The sequence below is a fragment of the Macaca mulatta genome, chromosome 6, assembly GCF_049350105.2.
Source record: "Macaca mulatta isolate MMU2019108-1 chromosome 6, T2T-MMU8v2.0, whole genome shotgun sequence".
NCBI lineage: Eukaryota > Metazoa > Chordata > Mammalia > Primates > Cercopithecidae > Macaca > Macaca mulatta.
The window spans coordinates 135212007-135232539 of NC_133411.1; the positions used below are offsets into that span (position 1 = coordinate 135212007).

General features: G+C 39.4%; 1 long non-coding RNA gene across 1 annotated transcript; it reads right to left on the reverse strand.

The window, feature by feature from the left end:
- Positions 1-7408: 7408 nt before the first annotated feature.
- LOC144341246 (uncharacterized) lies at positions 7409-19429 on the reverse strand. The gene is made up of 3 exons (XR_013418127.1): positions 19244-19429; positions 14250-14413; positions 7409-7719 (listed from the first exon to the last, which is right to left on the reverse strand). It is a non-coding gene; the product is annotated as an uncharacterized LOC144341246 (long non-coding RNA).
- Between the last annotated feature and the right edge of the window lie 1104 nt (positions 19430-20533).

A 20533-nucleotide genomic window follows, 5' to 3' on the forward strand; every position in this document is an offset into this window, starting at 1 on the left:
TAAGTAAAGGAAGAATAAGCAAATGTAAACAGAGAGGAAGGAAAAGTAATTCTGCCAGAAAAGATGACCCATTTTATTAGGTAAGGTTTACACCCAGAACGAAAGAAAAAGACATTATAGGGGTAGGTCCAAAGTAGTAAAGACACACACTTTGTGTATTTCCAGACTGTAACTGTGGGTATCAACTCTCCACAGACTTACATTGAGATCATCAGGCCTCTAACTGCAGGCACCAAAGTTGCTTTTGATAGCGGCAGGAGACAAATTCCAAGGCAAACAGGGATGGGTCCCCGGTGAAACGTGACCTTCAAGCCAACGACAGCCTGAAGCCTGAAAACCAAGCTGCCACTTCCACATGGAGTCCAAGACCAGAGTAAGAACTTTGAGTCCTTTTAGCCAATCAAATGGTGCCTTTTCCAGTCCCACCCATAGACCAGTTAGCATGAACTCCCCCATTCTGAGCCCATAAAAACCCCAGACTCAGCCTCACAGCTACCTGCTTTCTGGTCCCCTCTCACACAGAGGGCTACCCACTTTGGGTCCCCTCTTGTGTTGAGAGCTTTTCTGTTGCTCAATAAAACTCTTCTCTGTCTTGCTCACTCTCTGGTGTCCACCTACCTCATTCCTCTTGGTTGGGGGACAAGAACTCAGAAGTCCCCCAGCAGTGGGCGTGAAAAGAGCTGTAACACTGTACCCTCTGTCCCACTCAGTGAGAGCAGCAGAGGAGAAAAAGCTGCTGGGTACCACACACCCCAATTCGCTGAACTGCTGGTGGTAAGAACAAGCAGTGACACAGCCTGTTTGCCAAAGCAGTAGGCAACAAGAACAAATGAGAGCTGTTAACGCTTCCTGGGGGCTCAGACCGCAGAACTCCCTGAGCAAAAGCTGTACCATCCCTTGGGGCTCCGCAGTTGGCACTGCTGAATTCCCGTTATCTAAATGCTGGCCCCCAAAGCAGAAGCTGGCTGCAGCATGCCCAGACCAGCCACAGGCTGAGTGCAGAGCCATGGCACACATAAGATCCAGGCCAGTAGCTCAAGTCAAGTACACCCTGCCAGGCTGAATGGGCAGGGTGAACCCAGTGGGCCCAAGTGAAGCCCAGGCAGAAGCATTGCTGGCCATGGAGATTTCCAGCTGGTGAAGCGGCACTGAAAGAATTCTGTCATCTCCTCCCCCAATACAAGGGATCCAGGGCTCACCTGGGGTCCAACAATTGCTCTTGTAAGCACTTTTATTGGGTGTCCAGAAAATCAGTGACCTAAATTTAGAAGCTCAAGTCAGGCCTGTAAATTACTCCCAGGTACTCTGCAACTGAGAATACCTGGAGCAAGTGGAACAAAGTTCCCATTGATATGAAGACTGACTGCCAACCAAACTGGTCTTCTTAGACCCTGGCCAGGTTCTGAACAATGAAACCACGCCCATCCTTCACTGTGGTTTCTTCCTCAGCCCTCTTGCTACCATTTTGCTAATTTCAGCTCTGAGCCCCAGGCATTTAGCCTCCTCCTTCTGCAGCATCGCAAGCTTCCCATCTTACATTCTCTTTATCCAGTCGCACCAAAAGTCTTGTTCTCTTATTTTCTTTCATGATAGCCTGAATGACTCTTCAGGAAGAGCTTCACTTATCCATAAAATATCCAAATCATAAGCAACAAAAAAGTGGTTCCCCATCCATGGGATGGTTGGAGGTTGCAGGGACGGGGGAAATTTACATGGCTGTCTTGAAAAAAACATAACCCCCTCTGAGTTTGTCTTTTAAAAATATTTTTACTGATAAATTATAATTGTATACATTTATGGGGTAAACCATTCTTTGACTCTTCCTTACAGAAGAAATCCTGCAGAAAGGAAAATAGTTTCTATTGCTATCAAACTACATCCAACACTCATCCAGATTCTGCTATAGATACTAAGATTTTCCAAACATGCACCCAACTTGTGAGCAACAGTTGAATTAGCATTTCGTGCACACAGTTTCAACATTTTGCTCTTCATTATAGGAATACGATGGAAACTGGTGAGGCAGGGAAGAATAGAGAGAAAAGTGAAAAAGAGAGAAAGTTACCATGTTATTGAACTACAGATGGTGCATCCACACCACAAGACTCAAAAGATTAAAAAAATTGACTGTTGTGCAGGAAAGCGGTGGGAAGAGGAGAGGGGAAGGAACCTGGGGAGAGCTTTCTGTGTGAGTGGAAGGAGGCAGCGTTTCTCTTTGAAAAGCGGATGAAGGTTAAGCCCTTGGGGAACTCGGATGATTCTCTTTCATGAACAAGCACATCTTAAACGCAGCTCCCTTGAGAAGTGGCATCACCATTTCATTTCATTTCATGTTCAAGGTCACGAAAATGCTCCAAAAATAAGTTTGAAGCAGGAGCAAAAGGGAAGGAAGCAAAAAAGCAGCTTTGACAACAAAATGATTATGTGAACAGGTAGGTACATTGTGCAGTAGCTCGCGGCTCTTATCCTACCAGGTCAGTCATTTAGTCCCTGCGGATATGGCCTTTGAGCCTCTTTCTTCCCCTAATGACTCAGCCTGTTTTCAATGGCTGCTCCCTCATGGGAAGGAAGATGACAGAGGACATACACAGTAATCAGAGAAATTAGTTTTGGAAGATCATATAATACCAATCCTAATACAAAATGACACAGTTCAAAGAAAAACAGAGTCTGGTGTTTCTTCAGGGTCACTGACAGAGGCCCTGGACAAGCAGTGTCATAGTGAACCTGGAGTGTTTTAGAGAATGCAGCAGAAATGGCCCCCGTACATTAAATGCCTCAGATACCTAAACCAAATTTGAGGTTTCTTTGATGCATTTACTTCTCAGTCTTTATTCCAACACCAAATCCTATTCTTTTTCCTGAAGCTTCATTGATAACGATTTCTACCCCTTTACTCCATTTCTGTCCAGGATGCAGTTCAGTGACATCCTCACTGCTGTTTGCCACATCTCTACAAATAGACTCCTGATCTCTGGCAACCTATAAACTTCAGTCCAGTCTGTGTGCCATTGCCAGATCTGTCTTTCTAAACCACCATTTATTTTAAAAACTTGTTCCAGTCTGAGCATGGTGGCTCACGCCTGTAATCCCAGCACTTTGGGAGGCCAAGGCGGGCAGATCACCTGAGGTCAGGAGTTCGAGACCAGCCTGACCAACATGGAGAAACCCCATCTCTGCTAAAAATACAAAATTAGACGAGCATGGTGGTGCATGCCTGTAATCCCAGCTACTCAGGAGGCTGAGGCAGGAGAATCACTTGAACTCAGGAAGCAGAGATTGCAGTGAGCTGAGATTGTACCATTGTACTCCAGCCTGGGCAAGAGCAAGACTGTCTCAAAAAATAAATAAATAATTAATTTTTAAAAAAAACTTGTTCCATTGATTACTCTTCTGGCTGTTTAATCAAACTGTGCCTCTCCATTCATTCTTTCCCACTAATACAAAAATATGCTTTGGTTTCTCTTTATACTATAGCATAGTAACAGTCTGTTCTCTTGAACATATTGGCTTCTCCAGCTACTGCTGTACTTACCTCTTCTCTAGCCCCACTGTTACCAGAAAGGAGAACTGATTCATACCCCAAGAGAGGTTCTTGACTCTTGCACAAGAAAGAATTTAGGGCGAGTCCAAAGTAGAAAGCAAAAGCAAGTTTATTGTGAAAGTAAAGGGATAAAAGAATGGCTATTCCCTAAGCAGAGGAGCCCCGAAGTTGCCCTTCAACTTCAAGTTGCCCAGCAATGCTGGTTGCCCATTTTTATGGTTATTTCTTGATTATATCCTAAAAAAGGGGGTGGATTATTCATGTCTCCCCTTTTTAGACCACATAAATTAACTTCCTGATATTGCTATGGCATTGGTAAACTGCCATGGCACTGATGGGAATGTAGCAGTGAGGACAACCAGAGTTCACTGTCATCACTATCTTGGTTTTGATGAGTTTGGGCTTCTTTACTGCAACCTGTTTTATCAGCAAGGTCTTTATGACCCATATCTTGTGCCAACCTCCTATCTCCCCCTGTGGCTTAGAATGCCTAACCATCTGGGAATGCAACCCAGTAGGTCTCAGCCTTATTTTACCCAACCCCTGTTCAAGATAGAGTTGCTCTGGTTCAAATGCCTGTCACACCACTACCCTGATCTCCAGAGGCTCTGCCTATTGAGACCATCTGCCTCCTACTTGTCAAAACCGATAGCAGAGATTCCATTCTTCCTTTCCGGGATCTTCGTGTAGCTTTTAACACAGATAACCTTGCTTTCCTGTAAACTGTCTCCTGCTAACTTTGAGATTACACTCTTGATTCCTCTTTCCCCTTAAATTATTATTTTCTGCCTTCTTTTCTGGCTTCCCTTTTCCTGCTACTCAAACTTACCAGGTTCCATCTTTGGTGTTACTGTCATCTTTCCTGCTGCCTAACCCAATACTGTTCCTTGCACATAGGAGCCCTTCAATAAATGCAGGTTATGATTTACAGATTTTTTGACACAAATTTTATGATTTTTTTGCAATTTTGTCATTTGTCTATACCAAAGTTCTCTGCTGCTTGCAGGATAAATTTCACTTTCCTCAGCCTAGAATTAAAAGCCTTCTGCCATCTGTTCCTCCCACCCGTTATACCTCCCCATCTCTGGGCTCAGATTTTGCTCAAGTAGTTTCTTCTTCTAGATATACCCTCTTACCCTCTCCCACCTTCATTCCTACACAAAGCATCTCCAACCTCTACAAGGGTTCAAATTCTTTTTTCAAAGGCAAGCCTGACCATCCAAAATTACAGCCATTTTTCCCCCTCAAGACTTCCCATCTTTTCTATAACTCATTTAGATGCATACCTCCATGGTCACTTAACTGTTTGGGGAGGGATCTGGGAAAGGAAGATGGGTATACATGTATGGAGTGGGATGGTGTTTGGGGGTGTGAAGGAATGCAAGTGTATGCATGCACATGGGCCTGTACTGAGCTTCCCTAAGAGCAGACTGAACTCCTTAACTGCTTATGGACACCTACTGTCAAATACAGCAGCAGATATCTACTTAGGGCTCAATACACAGTAGAAACGGATTTTAAGCTGTCAATCTTTATTCTGTGTGCTTCATCCTGAAGGTATTAGAACTCCCGCAAATCACCACATACGCCCCAAAACAAACCTTTGAGTATGCCATGTGTGGCATGAGGTCCCCTGAGGAATTAAATCATCCAATGACTTCCTCTCAAAAACTAACCCATCAATAGATAAATGGAAAAACATATGGTATATATACATGCAATAAAATCTTTTTCGGTCATAAAAAGGAATTAAGTTGACAATATATGCTGCAGTATGAATGAACCTTGAAAACATTAGCCTTAGTAGGCTGGGTGCAGTGGCTCACATCTGTAATTCCAGCACTTTGGGAGGCTGAGGCAGGTGGATCACTCAAGGCCAGGAGTTCAAGACCAGTCTGGCCAACATGGTGAAAACCCGTCTCCACTAAAAATACAAAAATTAGTTTGATGTGGTGGTGCACACCTGTAGTCCCAGCTACTTGGGAGGCTAAGGCACAAGAATTGCTTGAACCTGGAGGCAGAGGTGGCAGCAAGCCAAGATCACACCACTGCACTCCAGCCTGGGCAACAGAGTGAGATTCTGTCTCAAAAAAAAAAAAAAAAAGGAATGAAAGAAAACATTATGCTTAGTGAAATAATCCAGACACCAAAGGACAAATATTATATTATTCTATTTCTGCAAGCTACCTGGAAGAGGCAAGTTTAGAGACAGAAAATAAAGTAGAGGTTACCAGGGGCTGGAGAGTGGGAGAAAGGAAGAGTTATTGTTTGACAAGCATTGAGGTTTGGTTGGGGATGTTGAAAAAAGTTTCAGGTATTGACAATGGTCATGGTTACATAACATTGTAAATGCATTTAGTGCTACTGAAAGTATACTCACAAATTACTAAAATTATAATTATGGTATGTGTTATATATATTGGTTATAAAAATATTATATATTAATGATATATAATATATATAACACATATTTAATATATAATTTAATATACAATTATACATTGTATGTATATATACACACACACACACACACACACACACACACACGTAAAATAAGTAAATGAATGAATGAATGTCAGCCAGGCCCTGTGATGAGTAGACTGTGGAGAAGGCAAGCTGCCCTGTTTGCCTGGCAACCCACCTCACATCCTCCCCTAAGGACTGCAACACTCACATATGACCCAAAGCAGCCGAGAAGCAGAAGGTCTCACGCTATTTCTCAGTGGGTCGGCACTTTGTTTGGCATCCCCATCAGTAGGCAATTCCTCCAGAAAACAAAATGCACTAGACCCACAAGATGCACTGGAGCATCTCAGAAGCTAAGCTCCTCGTCAGAGAAAAGAGAGGATGTGTCACAAGAAGGCTTTCCTCTCTCTTTTGTACTATGCCATCTTAAGCAAGAACCCTCTTCTCTGAGCTTGCCTATGGTACAGTGCAAATACCTGCCTTGCAAGACTACTGTATTCTTGTGTAGCTAAAAAATGTATGATACATCAAACACTTGTAATGGTGTTCGGTGCAAAGCAGACCCTCAACAATGGTAGCTGTCATTATTTTCATATTATCTTTATTTCACAGCATTATACTTTCTATAAATGAAGTTCAGAGTTATCCTTTCAAACGCCTTCAAGAAAATGGAAACTTCTTCCCATTGCCAAATCCCCAAGAAAAAGGAAATGTAAATTTATCAGAGATTTGACAATACTACATCAAATTAAAAAAAAGAAAAAAACATAACCACTGGCTAGCTCTAGCAGCCACAGAGAATGATAAAGGAATGAACTTAGAAAAGCTTCCAAACTATTGAACCTTTAAACTCACTGAGCAATGGACTTTCCTAGCACCTCCAAACTGTGCTTGTTTCAGCATTTCTGAAGAGCAGAGTGGCTGCACTACTATAGTTGGTGATACCGTAACTAAATCTAATACGACACACCAGAAAATGCCATTGAACATGAGGAAACAGCAATGATGATGCCCTTGAGACTAGGCTCTCAAATGATATGAGCCATTTCTTCCTGCGGCGGGGGAATCTCATACATTCAGGTGGGTGTATGTGTGATGCAGCTTCAAGTAGAGATGATGATGGAAATTAGAGGTGAGAGAATTATTAGGTCAGCAGGCCCACTGCAATATTCAAGAAAAGGACTTGAGGTAATTGGATCTTTAAAATGAAAAATGTAAAACAGGAAAAGTAGATACTGCTCTGTGCTGAGCACTCACAGAGGAAAGTAAAGCAAAACACACATCTTCAAACGAGAGTCAGTCTTAAGATCTGGAGGGGTGAGGGTGAGGCCAGAAGATTTTTCATCTTCAAGAGGGAAGGGCTTCAGACTTTCCTGCAGCAATCTTCACTGTGCACTTTACCTATGCCATGTCTGTACTCAGCTTCAGGACAAGTGCTGACAGACCAGAACCTCAGGGAAATGAGAGTAAAACATTTGGCATGTGATAGAATGCTGGAAAATAATCGTTTATTGAGGTCTCCAAGAAACACTGGAGAGGCCATTTACCAAGTAGAACAAAAACATTTTCCCCACCTGGAGAAAGTACAAAGATGTTGCCTCAGGTCCTTTATTGTGTTTTGTGATCAGTGATATCCAGATCCCATCAATTATATAATCACATCTGAAAGACTAGGTGGATTGTTCCAGCAACTTAAATCCTCTCTGGACCTTGAAAATATTTGAGGATCAAATGAGAGAATTTATGATAATTTTTTTCAAAACAGCTACATGTATTTTCTTTATATCTTTGATAGAGTCTAGTTCAGTTATTTCATAAGCTACTCAACACATTTGGTAGTACAACTTTCACATAATCAATGATGGAAGCAGGAATAAGATGAAAGATTATTATCAGTTACTATTTGTACTAGTTTATATAATATATACACATCTAGGTATAGATACAAACATATACATATATGTATACATATATACATATATAATTGCAGATCCCCCATAAGCCAAGCATTTCTACATTTTCCATGTGTATTAACCTGCTTAATCCTCATAACTCACCATGAAATGGATACGCTGTTAGTGTCCAAAATGTACAGATGAGGAAACTGAAACAAGAAGTTTGGAAACATATGCAACATTCCCTTCAGAGGCCATTTGGAAGACAGGCAGTCAGGTTCCAGAATCCATGGTTTTTTACCAACAGGAAAAACCAATATATAAAAAGCACACTTATCCACAGATACGGCACTTTGGCCTGGGCAATTTTTGTTTGTTTGAGGCAGTCTTGCTTGGTCACTCAGGCTGGAGTGCAATGGTGCAAGCACAGCTCACTGCAGCCTCCACCTCCGGGGCTCAAGCAGTTCTCCCATCTCAGCCTCCCAAGTAAGCTGGGACTACAGGTGTGGTGTCACCATGCCTGGCTTTTTTATTTTTTAGAGACAGAGTCTCTGTATGTTGCCCAGGCTGGACTCAAACCCCTGGGCTCAAGGGATCCTCCCACTTTTGGCCTCCCAAAGTGCTAGGATTACAGGCATAAGCCACTACACCTGGCCCATTTTCTTGTCTAAATTAACACGGAGCAAGCCTTTCATTATTCACTGAACATATTCAGCCAACTGCAATAATTGTTCAAACAAAGAATTGAAGGAAATGGTTCCAAACTGAAGCTAGTTTGGAAAATCTGGAGCAAGATAATCCACTGAGGTTTGAACATATCATATTAAAGATTTTTTTTGTGCCTTTAATGCTGTTTGGAGTTTTCATGAGCTGTGAAGACTCAAGGGAACAAGCCAAAGTATCGTTGCAGAAATTCTGAATACCACCAAAATGAGCTGTCAAACATAAATCAGTATCTAGCTATTTTTCGACCTATTTATAAAAGTGCAGCTGTGAAATACATCTAAAATACAAATCTGAGTACATTTATCTGAAGATGGTACTTTTAGCAATAACCTTTTCAAACAAACAAATGCTGTCTGTCAAAAACAAAATAATTGCATTGTGTCAAAATGTTGGGGGTGAAGTATTTAAGTTCCCTGTGTAGCTGGTATGATAGATCGTGGAATTTCACCTGGTGTCAGCTTCATTCCAGCTGCCCCAGGGCTTAATGCTGGCACCAGCCCAGGTCTGGTTTTTATTGAAAGAAGAAGAAATGTGTCAGAACCAAAAAGGATTTCTGTATTTCCAGTGAATACTCTCAAAGTTTCTAGGATTTCATGTTGAAGATGAATGCAGACTCTAAAATTACTCTAGCATATGTTCCATATCATTTTCAGAATTGATTTTGTTTTCAAAGGTACTAGCCTCTTGTCCTGGAAATTAGACAAAAGCCACATGTTCCCAATGCCCTTTTCTGTGTTCATTCTCAACAACTGTACATTAGTTTTATTAAGCAAAATCAACCAGGAAAAATCATTACAAAAAGAATTTTCAGCCTCTTTGAAGCTCAAGATTTATAGAAAAGTAGATACATGCCAGAATCATATGAGTTCTGAGCAAACGCAGATGGCCCCTATTGGTATTGTTTCATTCGACAACAATTTTTGATCACTGATTCATTGTCATATCCATCCAACTGGAAAACTCCAGGCATTTTGTTTAATTACAGCCAACAGCCTGATGCGTAGAAAGACCTGATTGCTGATTATTAAAATTCATAGTTCTTAAGTAGAAATTTGGGATAATCTAAAATAGAAATAGATCACTGAACTGCTTTTAAGGAAAAAATGCCACATGTGTTTTAATTTTTAAGTACAGAGAAATTGTGAATTCACCACCCAAAAGAAAACACTGCATTTGAGAATGGCAGCATTGGAAGTTCTGTTCATTTAAGCTAAACAAAGTCTTGATTTCAAGCAATAAAACATGACTAGATTTTATATATTTATAATGTAAGGAATATAAGTGGAAAATACCCTTCTAAAAAAGGACAATATTCATATTTATTGGTAAAGATAACTACTTCATTTTAGCATGATGCTGTATTCCAAGACCTAAAAAAAAAAAAAAATCCATTATTTTCTGTTATAAGCAAAACCAAAGAAAGGTCAAAAGGCTATTTTTGAGCACAACTCTATTTTCTGTGGCATAAGGATGTATGTTACTGTAGATTTTCACAGCCCACTCTGTAGAAAGGAGTTCAAGGGCACTTCATAAGTTTTTGAGTACTCTGGCTTTCTGCAACCTGTGTGCAGAATAGGAAGTCTGAAGGGTTCAGCATATACCTGTCTGTAATTAGTGTTGTTAGCCATCAACTATATCATTCTATCTAGTGTACTGGGTGCTTTGCATATCACTTCCAATCTAAACAACCACCTTTTCAGATTAAGAAACTAAGACAAAGAAATTTATTACACTTTAAGTTCTGGGAGACATTTGCAGAATATGCAGGTTTGTTACATAGGTATACACATGCTATGGTGGTTTGCTGCACCCATCAACCCATCATCTACATTAGGTATTTCTCCTAATGCTATCCCTCCCGTAGCCCCATACCCCTCCGACAGGCCCCAGTGTGTGATGTTCCCCTCCCTGTGTCCATGTGTTCTCATTGTTCAGCTCCCACTTATGAGTGAGAACATGATGCAGCATTTGGTTTTCTGTTCTTGTGTTAGTTTGCTGAGAATCATGGTCTCCAGCTTCATCCATGTCCCTGCAAAGGATATGAATTCATCCTTTTTTATGGCTGTATAGTATTCCATGGTGTGTATGTGCCACATTTTCTTTATCCAGTCTATCATTGATGGGCATTTGGGTTCATTCCAAGTCTTTGTTATTGTGAATATTGCTGCAATAAACATACGTGTGCATGTGCCTATCGTAGAATGATTTATATTCCTTTGGGTATATACCGAAGTAATGGAATTGCTGGGTCAAATGGTATTTCTGGTTCTAGATCCTTGAAGAATCACCACACTGTCTTCCACAATGGCTGAACTAATTTACACTCCCACCAACAGTGTAAAAGCGTTCCCATTTCTCCACATCCTCTCCAGCATCTGTTGTTTCCTGACTTTTTCATGATCACCATTCTAACTGGCGTGAGATGGTATCTCACTGTGGTTTTGATTTGAATTTCTCTAATGACCAGTGATGATGAGCTTTTCATATGCTTCTTGGCCACATAAATGTCTTCTTTTGATAAGTGTCCATTCATATCCTTTGCCCACCTTTTGATGTGGTTTTCTTGTAAATTTGTTTAAGTTCTTTGTAGATTCTGGATGTTAGCCCTTTGTCAGATGGATAGATTGCAAAATGTTCTCCCATTCTATAGGTTGCCTGTTCACTCTGATGATAGTTTCTTTTGCTGTGCAGAAACTCTTCAGTTTAATTAGATTCCATTTGTCAATCTTGGCTTTTGTTGCCGTTGCTTTTGGTGTTATAGTCATGTAGTCTGAGAAAGAATTGTATATATACAATTGCTCTAGAGCAACATGATGCTGAAGAAAGTCAGCAGGCCCCAAACCTATATTTTTTTTTTTTTACTGTGACGCAGACTTTTTTTTTTCTGAATCATATTCCCCCTGCCACCAAGGGTCCATCCACAGTGGCCACCCTAATGCAAGTCACTCAATATTACTTATTATAACTTCATTTTTAAAAGTCATAAAATGGTGTGATGAAAGTATATTATAGCTAATCAAAAATTTCTAGTGTAAAAAAGTTAGGTAAAGAAATAAATAACTTCAAAGAATTATGGAAAGAAAACAGTATTCTCCTAAACTGCTCCCCCTTACCACTACAACCAAATACCATATTAAAATTAGAACTATTCTAGTAAAAATTTCATTGACTTTGGATTTTGTTCTCTTAGTTTAACCAGGAATTTAGAGGGAAAGGAGGTCTCTGAAAGAGAGCTTAGATATTTTCTAAAAGTGATAGAAGTTTCCTTCTGTTAATACAGTGTACCAATCCTTTGACTCATTTAAGTGATTTATTCATTTAAAAATGCATGTCCCTTGGAAGGCAGAAAACACATTTACTAGATCTATGCAGCAATGTGAAATGTGTATAAGTTTAAAGATGATGGTATGTAGATATATACATAAGGTGATTTTATAAAAGTACACAATTTGAAATTTGAATGGAAAGTTTTTAATATTAATGTTGATTTTACTCAGTATCCTGTCAGGGAAGTGTAACTGATTCTTTTTGTAAAATATATACACAGTTTATGTGGTGTTACTTTGAGATGTTATGAAGTTTTTCCCTAAATTATAACAATTTCATTATTTTTTTTATCATGTTTTCTTCCTGGGTGATTTTATTTCAAAGGGTTAATGGTTCATCCATGATATCCTTTTAAGAAAATATGAGTAGACTGGGATGAATTACTTGGCTGCATTCTCAAAACCCAGACTTAAAAAAAAAAAAACAAAAAAAAAAACAGGTCCTACAAAAACCTGCCTCCTCATCAAAACCACACAGTGAATAAATTTAGGATTGTGTTCACAGATGGCAGTTCATGAAATCACTCAGCACCAAGTGCAGAATGTTCTCAATGGCTTGGAAAATCAGAATGAACAATGCATCACCAAAGATGGTAGTTGTGCTGGTCTAGATTTTTGAATTGTATAGTATTAAAAACTCTACACAATAGGTTTGCAAGAGATGTTTACAAGTTTCTTTCATATACTGTATTTACATTTTAAAGTTTCATCAGGAATTTATAAACATCCTATGTTTTTAAACCCCACCCCAACCCCCAACACAGAGGGCCTTCCTCATAAGATGGAAAGCAGAGGTTTCAATTTCACAGCTATGATGTTAACCATGAAATAGGGCCTTCACTAAGGGAGACACATGGCGGTGGACTTACAACTGATATACTTACCATTTAGGAGTGAACTAAATGCTAGATAAATGAAAGCCATTCATGCTGTTGTGGGGTTTAGGTCAGCTTGGTCACTTTTTATTACATTTTAAAATAACATTCTTGTAATTTGCATTAAGGGTTGATACTATCTATGTGGACATTTGGGAGGCTATAAAAGACAAAGGGAAACATTCAGATTCAGAGTTGAAAAAATTTTTATGTACACCCTATACAGATCTAATTCTAAGCCTATTGGGTAAAAAGTCACATACTTTATATAGAAAAGTTATAAACATTTTATGAATAAATATGCTTAAAAATTGTTAGTTTACACTTTCTGGATTGTTTTCCTTTCTTTTCTAAATGCATTTAGGATGAAATCTCATTTGAACATGGACTTTGAATAGTGAGGTTAGTCCACACAATAAGGTTAATATTAAGAAGAGTGAATAGTAGCCAGGTAACTACAAATAACTAAATTCATGCCGTTTTGTTGCTGTTGATTTTTAGAGACAGGTTCTCACTCTGTCATGCAGGTTGGACTGGAGGAGAGTGGCGCAATCATGGCTCACTGCAGCCTCATATGCCTAGGCTCGGGTGATCCTCCCTCCTCAACCTCCCAAGGAGCTGGGTTTATAGATGCATACCACCATGCCCAGTCTAAACTCATATACTTCTAAAAACACCTGCACCACATGCCATGAACTATTCTAATCATTTTATATTTGCTATTTCTTTTAATACTGACATAACCCATGAAAAGTAATATGCTTATCCTGATTTTACTATTGAGGAAATCATCTTAATGCAATGAAATGACTTTTCTAACAGCGTGGAGCTCTTATGTGGCAGAGGCAGAACTTGGATCCAGTTCTGTCTCAATAAAAGCCTTTTCTCTATGCTGTATTGCTTCTCATAAATGTCCTACAATATATATATCAAGCCTAGAGCCACTTTTTCATTATAGGATATATTTAAAGTTGAAGAATTTAGTAGAATCTTACCAGCTCCCCAACATTAACTAGCTTAGGGATTAGAATTTAACCACAGACTATAAGGGAAAATTGCAATTTAACTTAAAACCACAAATATCATACAGAAATAAAAATCTGTTCATAGCCTGAACTGAAATCTAGGCCTTACTTTCTAGGAAAAAAATTATAGATTTTCTACATGTTAGCCACGAGTCAACAAAACATGTCTTATTTTGAAGTGACTCACATAGTATTAACTTCAGGTATGGTACACGTTTTGACTCTAAGAATATAACATGCTGAGGTGAATACGTGAAGAGACACGTAGCTCATGGGGGGAAAGCGACCTTTCTTTCAAAGCTGTCTCCAGAAGATACCATTCACTCTGCCTGCCCTCAAGGAGCAATTGACTCTACTGTCTATAGTAGGAGAGTTATACTCTAATGTCATACCTGGAGAACTTTGACAGCAGGCAACCATAGCATACACTCCCCATACCCTTCATCCCCCATCACCTCTCTCTCTTCCTTCAGATTGGCTATAAAATATGTGGGGACCAGTACAAAATGAAGATGTAGGGTTCCAAGTTCAAAAGTCAGTAAGAATTTCAAGACAGCTAGAACAGAGCATCAAGTTAAGTATATTAGTTCATTTTCACACTGTTGTAAACAAATACCCAAGACTGGGTAATTTATAAAGAAAAGAGGTTTAATTGACTCACAATTCTGCATGGTTGGAGAGGCCTCAGGAAACTTACCATGATGGGGGAAGGGGAAGCAGGCACATCTTACATGGTGGCAGGTGAGAGAAAGAACATGTAGAGGAGGAACTGTCCAACACTTATAAAACCATCACATCTAGTGAGAACTCACTATCATGAGAACAGCATAAGGGAAACTGCCCTCATGATCCAATCACCTCCCACCAGGTCACTTTCCTCAATGTGAGGGTACCATGGGGATTACAATTCGAGGTGAAATTTGGGTGAGAACACAGAGCCAAACCATTTATCAAACCAAGCATGAGGCCTTTTGAACACAGGGCCTCAAGTGACTGCACAGGTCTCATATCCATAAATCTGGCCTTATTCCCCTTAACACACATTCCTATAGACACATGTGATGCCTGCTGGCCTGGGGTGACCTTTATTCCCTTTCAGTACTGCCTTTGATGTTTCTTTTGTGTTTTTTATCTGGATAATATTGTTGGCAATAGGTGCCTCCTAAGAGTAGGTTTGGTGTCCTCACTCAGCAACTGTCCCATTTGGCTCAGGATGCTCTGTCTTCAACAGTCAAGGCCAAGAACTCATTCTGACATCACAAAAAATGTGTGACATGTTATCCACAAGTTGGTGACATAGTGTAACTACCTGAACTGAACTCACAGAGATAAAGTGCTCTTTCTCAAGGTTCAATTTCACTCGAAGCGTAGATGATTCACAAATATGCAAATTTGCCTTTTGTTTGCTTGTTTTCTCAAAACCAAACCCATTTATAACAAAAGATACCAGTACAATATGGCTATTAATTCTCTTCCCTTCGTAAGTTCAAAAAAATGCCACAGAATGTACTTCATCTGCTTAGCCCTCTTTTTGTGTTTCAAAGGCTCCCCACCAGTAGAACCACATGATCATTTGCACCATCTGTGCATCGAAAGAAACACATTATTATCCAAGCCAATACTGAGGGTATTCTATCAAGAAAGGAACCCACTCATCAGAGAAAGGTTATGCAGAAAAGCTCCTGCCAGAAAACTGTTTCCTCCTCTCTCTCTCTCCCTCATTTGAAATTCATGAAGATGAAGTGCAGCTTTTGTTTCCCATCAGTGAGATGAGCCTTAATACACTCTTGCCAAAAGCAAGCTAACACAGAGTAATTGTTTTTCATCTAAATTGCATGTCCAACCTGCTTAGTCTTCAAAGAACATAGATGCTACAGCTTTGATACCCAACTGCAGAATGACAAAGGAGAGGGCACAAGGCACATGGGCACGATGAGAATTTTTAATCACCCCCTATCTGTCAGCAAGCCCTGGAACTCTGGGGCAAGAGAAGAGAGTAGATTATTCGCAAGGTGGATAAGGTTCCATATTTCATTCAAGACCAACTTCTTTTTTTTAAGGGAGAAAAAAGTGATTTAGAGGGAATTAAGATTCCCCAAGGTGTTTTTAATCTCGTTTCACTCCAGGGCCAGGTGCCTCATGTAGCACTTAAAAGGGTTTCAAAAATGAAAGCAAATGCCTAGAACACAGAAAAAGATATCCATCTACACAAAGCATCTGCCTTTGTTTAAGAAAAAAGTAGTTTCAGCTTTATGAACTTCACATCTAGACATTTTATAATTTTGATGTTGCAGTTCTTATAGACTTTTTCTCCATGAACACTACATCCAATACATAGAGCCAAAAATCATTAATATTTAATATTTTTTTAATATATCAAGTCTCCTTTACATCAATAAGTTCATTTAATTGCATATAACTGCAGAGTGTTTGTGAGGAGGTCTATGTGACGTGAATAAAAACTGCCCAAAGAAATGGAGTGAACAAATCTGCATCCACTACCATCTTTTGCAGGTGGAGATACTACCTAAAAGCTGTGTGTCTCTCATCATTGATCCCTGGGCCTCATTTTGTAACCAGGTGCTGAGACAAAAGATTTGATTCTGTTTATTGTGTTTGTTCCACTTAATTTAATTCTTTTTGCCTGGTTTAAACTTCTATTTTCTAATTACATTCGTAAGCTCTACAGGGACTGGAGTGCTACAACACCTTTGCTTGCACTTAGAAAATGTGGACATAAACCAAATTACTTCCACAGCTGTCAGTAAATTGTGCTACTGTCCTATATCATCTAAACATTAGAAATTTTTGACCGCAGGCAGCCCAGTGATAGAAAGTATCTCCCAGCATGCTACCAAGTAAGAGGAGACAAGCAAGTCCATCAGGCTGTCAATGTCAGAACAGAGGAAAGTGCTCCAGTTGGAGATGGGGGTATTAGTGTCAGTTCCACCACTAAAGGAGCTGTACAGCTGTGGCCAAGTCATCTAAACCCTCAGGGCCTCAGTGTTAACTGTAAATTGAGAGTCTCGAACCATCTCCAAGGTTATTCTTCCAGGGCTAAAAAGTCTGTAATTTCAATCTCTGTGCTTTCCTTTCTTAATAATCAATTTCAGTTTTGGAACAGAAAAATTTTCCTAAAGTGAAAGTTTTGACCAAAAAAACCAACTTAGACAACTTTAGCTTTTACAATGAAGACAATACCCTACCATCATTAAGGTATTATTGAACCCTGGAAGCACTGACATTATGTAATGACTTTGAACATAAAATGGCAGTTTACAATGGTCATACTGTACATGTGTTTGTCTAGATACAGACTGAAAGGAGGGATCTTGGATATAGATGTTTACCTGAGACCTATTACCTGGCCTGTTGTAACACATTTAGAAATGCTGTAAGAAATTTTTGTGAAACTACCCCATGATTTTGAAGCTTGATACTACACCATCAAGATCCAAGTATTTCTCAAATACCCAACTCAGCTTATGTATTCATCAGGAAGTTGAGACTCTTTGTTGTATTTAAAAAAAAAAAAAAACAGTTTAAGCAAATAAGGGTATTTACTCACTTACATAATCTAAATTTTCAGGGGTATCACTAAGTGTAGGCATGTCTAAATCCAGACACTTCACATTGCCAGGGCTTGGTCTCTGACTCTTGACTGTTTCCTCAAATGATTGCTGCATTCTTAGGCAGACTTTTTGTATACAGTGGCAAAGACAGCCCCCGGCACCTCTAGGCTTAACTGGAGGGTAGGCAGGAAAAGAACGTACACCAACTACAGATCAATTGATCTCAATAAACCAGAGTAAGTGAAGCCAGTTGGTATTATCTAGAGATTAGAGAGCTAAGCTGAGAGCTTACCAAGGAGGCAATATTCTCCTGGCAGCTCATAGGGATGGAGTCTCCATTTAGAGTCTACTAAAATAAACTATTTCATTTTAATACCAACCTCCTCTAAGCCTGATACAATGATATTTTTAATGAATATGGTCACAAAATTCCTTTACTTTGCCTCAGTTTGCAGAAAAATAAATGATACATACTACAAGTCAATAAGTACAATGAAAAGTGAATCTTTAGAAGTCAAAGATTCTAGTTCTGACTCCAGCAGTTTGAAAAGTCATTTAAACTCTCAGTTTCATCACCAGTAAGATGAAAGTGCTGAGTAAAGTAACCTAAGGCTTGTTTCAAGGCTTGAAATGTGAATCCATGTAGTGCCGACCTGGCTATTTTAATGTTTCAGATTTGGGTTTTTGCTTTCTTGCTACCATTTGTTCCTCGACAAGGGAAACCTAATTGCTCAGAACTCTGAGAGACACTGATCACTAAATAGGTCAAAAACATCCTGCAAGAGATGAAAGCATTCACAAGTTTTGCAGAAGGTAAGTAGATAAACCAGTAGCCCATTATCTTGAACACTTTGGCCTTCACAGGAAAACAAGCAAGCAGTCAACCCCAGCTTCAATACAAGCTGAGTGCCCATGTATTGATCTTCTGTCTGACTGGGTCATGGGAGTGCTGGTGTATATTAAGTAGAAAAAGTACTGAAAATTACATTAATTCAAATGGCTAAATCAATATTTAACAATGCAGTTAGTGGTAGTTGACCTTAAATGCACCTTTAATAAAACAAAGGTGATTCAGGCCAGCCTCCAGCATATGCCATTCAGAAATATGAATTAATGCAGAACAGATACGTTAAAGACCTCTACGAATGCAGATGCCTTTGCAGCTTGGTCCGACTGCAAGGAGAAGTTCAAAGCCACTCTCTTAGCACAGGCAATTCGAATTTTATTCGTGTGATGTTGTGTCTTCATTTATCACATTCTCCCTGTCTCAAGAATCAGACAGCCTTGATCTCAGCACATTTAAAAGCAGAAAAAGGATTTCTACAACTATTTCCCCAGCAAATTATTAGTAAATCTTTCGTGACAGCTTTGTAACCTTGAGCACTTTCTTTATAAGTAAACATGGATGTTACCAGTTGTTACTCTAGAAGCCCTATCTTACTATATGATTTGCATATATTTGCATATAAACATATCAGTTAGTACTTCACTTGCATTAAAGATTATTGAAATAAGCTTGCTTATATTAAAGAGAACACAAAAAAGAATAAAATAAGGAATAAACAGAGGCAATCTCGTTAAGATGTCAGAATCATCTCAGATGCTATTAGCTATTATATCCGGCTTACAGGTGTGAGACTTTTTAAAATTGCCTTGCCATCCATAAAATACCTTAAGCTGTACAGCATTTGAGTTATCACTGCCAAGGACTTGGTGACAACTCTAAGGGAAAGGTCAATCTAAGAATCTATTTCAATACACCTAAGGCAGCAGGAGACTCTGTGGCATTCCCAAAGGAGCCCAGGAAAGTTTACCTGATTTTGTGACCTAAGATGCTAGTGCCAAAGGCACCATTTCCATTGCATCCTGGTTTGGCTGCAAGGACAAATGTGTGATAATTAGAAATCTCTCCTGAGACACTTCCCTTTGATTTGCTGTTTGGTGATGGCTACAGTTTCTCTGCAGCCTTGCTTCTCTCAGGTCTGTCTGCTGGTTACCATGGCAATGTGGCTCAATGCAGCCTATGAGCTAAATCAGCATTCTGCAGTATCCAAGCTGCTGGCGGTAGAACTTGAGAACTGGGCAGAAAGTTTCCAGGCTGAATGTAAATGCGATTGCTTGAAAATATGATCATACACTTGAATGGGAAAAGGGACATTCCCCAGAACAAAATCACAGTTTATCATCAAGGATATGGAATAAACACCCGATCTGCCTTAGAGCCAGCCATAAGAGTTCTGGGCAGGGAGAGGGTTGGCAATATATGTTAGACTCTGGCTAACGCTGGAACTCAAACAGAAGTCATGTATGGCACAAAGATAGCCAAGCAACAGCTTAGCTCCTAGAAAGTCCCTCTGCCTGGGGCATTCCACATACAAACCATTAGGCACACCCTACTTTTCAGTCTCTTCGAAGGGTCAAAATACTCTCTGAATTCAAGAATAATTGTAGACTAGTCATGAGAGAGGATGTTTAGAGTGTGAGAATGAATTCTCACCTCCAGCATGGGTTTTGGGAAAGCAAAAAGAGTATTTATTTTATATTCATCCTGGAGTTAGGTAAAGGAAGTAGAAAGTTGGTCTTTCGTCTTAATTATCATGTCTCCTAGGGTCATCATCCTTTACTTGTCAATCTAAATCCAACATCCGCACAAAACTGTGGAGTCCAGGTTATTTGCAAGTTTCCTGAGATATGTATTATGTCATTTTTAGGATGAATACATCATATGTCACACATACAAATATGTGGATTATATTGAATTAAAGATTAATAATTGTTTACCCATATATTTATCATACCCTTTAAGAAACAGATTATAAATATCTTTGAAGCCCTAGAACCTCCATGTTTAATTCCCCTCCCCTGCCACCTATTGAGGTGACCTTTACACTGAACTCTTGTGTTTATTGTTGCTTATCTTGAAAGTTTTATCACAGATGTGTTTCTAAACAACAAACCTCTAGCCACACAGATCAAAAAAAAAGAAAAAGAAAACACAGATTACCAACATAGAGGATGCCAGGGGATATCACCAGAGACTCCAGAGACGTCGATAGTGCATTAAGGAAACACTATGAACAACTCTAAGCCCATAAATTTGTCAA